Source organism: Theobroma cacao, chromosome 7 (assembly GCF_053813885.1).
Source record: "Theobroma cacao isolate CCN51 chromosome 7, ASM5381388v1, whole genome shotgun sequence".
Lineage (NCBI taxonomy): Eukaryota > Viridiplantae > Streptophyta > Magnoliopsida > Malvales > Malvaceae > Theobroma > Theobroma cacao.
In genome coordinates, this window is record NC_142645.1 from 33,689,654 (window position 1) to 33,693,322 (window position 3,669).

At 32.7% G+C, this 3,669-nt stretch overlaps 1 long non-coding RNA gene across 1 annotated transcript; it reads right to left on the reverse strand.

Annotated features, from left to right (window-relative positions):
* Positions 1-1,283: 1,283 nt before the first annotated feature.
* On the reverse strand, positions 1,284-2,995 carry LOC148761820 (uncharacterized). Its single transcript, XR_016027365.1, has 3 exons — positions 2,901-2,995; positions 2,169-2,252; positions 1,284-1,333 (listed from the first exon to the last, which is right to left on the reverse strand). It is a non-coding gene; the product is annotated as an uncharacterized LOC148761820 (long non-coding RNA).
* Positions 2,996-3,669: the final 674 nt, after the last annotated feature.

Genomic DNA, 3,669 nt, shown 5'->3' on the forward strand with positions numbered 1-3,669 from the left:
TATTATTATACATTATAACTTTGTAAATTATTGTATGTATGTATTTATTTTACTTCCACATTACAAAAGATTACTTACACGTGTTTCTGTAAATATTGTTTTATATAAAAATGCTATATTGTAATCAATATTTTGAATAGTAATATTTGTCTATAAATCTTTTTTTTAAATAAAATAAAATAATTTTTGGTCTTTTGATTTACTTGAGCCGGAAACGACTAGTAATTGTTTAAAACGGAATGTTTAACAACGATTGCTTACAAGAAAGGCAAGAAACTGATACGTAAGCCTTGCGGGGTTCCGATTGACATTTCGGGTAATGAGTATTAATCGGGACGTCGCAGCAGTTGTCATGGGCCCAAGGGAGGTTCCAGGTCGTGACATATACAATATCACAATTCCTAAAAGTCATTCTCATTTACCTTTTGTACTTCCATCGGATACATCTTTATTCATTTTGATAGTAATTACTCACTTAAGATTTAGATTCATGGGAGTCATATGCACCTCTTGCATTTTTTAATTTCAATTTCTACATAAGGGGATTCTCATTAACCAATTTCATTATTGGGATTACCTTCAATCATCCTTGTGTTATCACTTTACACCAATATACCATTACTTTCCCTTTAACGTCTACACAATCAACTTTGATATTTATAAAACTTAATATAGATTTTACTTAAATGTCCCTCGACATTATCGCCAATGTCAAGACCCGGTACTCCCCTAGAGCCCATGACAACCGCCGCGGTGTCCCGGTAGACACTTATTGCCTAGAATGTCAACCCGAAACCCCGCAAGGCTTTACTATCAGTTTCTCTGTTCCCTTATGAGCAACCATTGTCAAATATCATGTTCTAAAAGATTTTAAGCTGTTTCCAACTTTAAACAAATAAAATATTAATTTTTCGTCTCACAAGGGTATTTTGGTCATTTTTCTCAAAAATTTCGAAACTGGCTAAAACGTAATATACAAGTACAAAACACATAATTCATATTCAAAATGAGTTTAAAAGTCTAAAATCTTAATTTAAAACGAAATTATGGTTATTTGAATATAATAAGAAAATAAAAGAAATATTAAGTAAAATATTCTATATTCTTATAAAACAATATTTATAGAGTTATACGTGAATAATTTTTATAGCGTAAAAGCTAAATAAATTTATACATACTTAAATACAGTAAGCCAAAATATTTAATTTAATTTACAATAACAAGAGTGCCCCCGAATAAACAAAAGTAAAGAGGACTGTGAACCTACCGTTTGGAAAATGCAAATCCCACTATAGTCCTCGATGAGATCAGCTATCTACAGTTTATACTGAACCTGAAATGGGTGGAAAGGAGAGTGGTGAGATTATAAAATCCCAATGAGTAAACAGACATCATCATAAACATCTAGAGTTGAGTACATGGAGACGATAAAGTAAATCATCATAAACTGGGTTATACAATTAAAACACATCTCGTTCAAAATACGTAAAAAGGCTTATGAATCTCACAAAAATCTAGGCTTGTTCCATAAATCTATTCTCGGGGACACCTTGGCCGAGGCATCCTACTGAGATCGCCAAGGCTATTAAAATTCACATTTCACATAAATCATAATTTTGTTTTGAAAACATAGTCGTTCCTTGGCGTTGGCTAAGTTCCCCTTCACGTGGTGGTTTGGCGTGAAGTGAACCCTAAGCTTTACCCCAGGAGATACCCTACGCGCCTCTCCGTTCAAAGTAAGAATATAATGGGGTTTACCGTGCCCCTCTAAAAGGTTGGTCCACAGAAACCCCCTACTACAGTGATTAATTAATATATAATCCACCATATAATAAAACTCAATAACATGATATGGCAATTTTGTAATTCGCAGTTTTTCGAGGCAACCAAACAATTTGCATTTCAATACAATTGCCAACTAGCCAATCATGCTCGATTTATCATAAGCCAGTCAATTTAAACAATCAAATTGTCACAATTAACAATCTCCGTGTACTCTATTTTTCAAAATCATTATTAATTCCAAAACAATTTATAAATTAATTTCATTGAAACTCATTTATTCATAAAACATGAAAATTTACCTTTTTAAATTCCTTTTTCCATAGAATCCATGAAAGCATCTAAAAACCACCCTAGATAATTAAAATGACAGTAAGTTTACTCACAATGTCTAGAATGCAGACTTTCGAAGCACTCTGTCTACTGGTCCTCGGATGCAATTTCCTTGCCTTTATCGGAGGACTCACCACCTTGACACAGTACAAAATCGAGAATTTCACCAAGTTGGTACTAAATCAAAATTAAACCAATTTCAAATACCAATGCATGATATGAAATGCAAAAATGCACTAGTAACTATCTAAACTCAGTATTTGCCTAATTCGTCTTATCACCCGATTAAATTCCTAACGCGTCTGTTTAAACTCCAATTTAATTCTTTTCAGTTTCTATACCTCAATTGCACCCAAATTAACTTAATGTCCCTTAGTGTGGTGCAAATTATCAGTCTCGATAGTAAATTACGAAAATACCCCTAGTGGGTAAAAATTCATATTTTTGCTCCGAAAATTCCCATTATTTTTCTAGGCTCATAATTCATTATTCCTTAACCAATTCTCCGAGAATAAAATCAAACTCATCCTCACTCACTACATGGTAAATTCAGCCATTAATGGTTGGGGGAGAAAATAAATTCTTTTCTTGTTGTTTTGTTTCTAAATATGCTAAACTAACTAAAAACACTAACATAAATTAAATTCAAATAAATCCAACAACTTTCTCTCTCCTAACCCATCTTTTCATAATTGAATTCATCATGAAAACATGTAATTTAATCATGGAAAATAAAGAGGAATGCTTGGGAATAAGAAAACTCAAGCTTAATAGAAAAATCTCACCTTTTTCACTTAATTTCCTTGAAAATTCACACTTTTTCTTTGATTTTCTCTCTCTAGGGTTTTGTTTTTGTTTTCTCTCTCTTCTTGCTGGTTTGGCCGGCCATGGGGTGGAAGATGAGCTGATTTTTGTGCCTTTTAAAAAGGAAAATAATAAATTAATAAAGGCATGACACGTGGCATCATGTCACTGGTCCGTTTTTAAAATTTTAAAAATTTAAATATTTTATCTCCAGCACATGATTAGTCGAGGGTCAAAGATGAAGATAAAGGAAGACCATGTGCTGGAAAAAATATCCTGGTGGTGGAAAATTACAATTTTGCCCCTGAGATGGCAAAATTACCATTTTACCCTTATACTCCAAATTATACCAAAATTAAAATTTTTCACTTCTAAACCTCAAATCATACTCCAATAAGTCAAATTATACTCCAATAAGTCAAATGGGACCAAAAAAATCTTTTCTAAAATTCCCATTTTGTCCCCAGGTGGCAAATGACCATTTTACCCCTAGTTAGTGAAAATTCCGATTTGACTCCAAATTGATCCTCAAACTCCAAATTACCATTTTCAATCATCCATGAACTGTGAAACTCTTAATCTCACCTTAAAATTCCTATTTGATCTAGTTCGAGGATTAAATAAACTTTGTTGTACCTCTAGGTACAATACCGACTTTTGTAAATTTTTCGGGACTCTCCTAGCATGCAATCATGCTATCATCACATGTATGTCATGAATAGTATTTTATAAGGTCGGGCTTTACAGCCA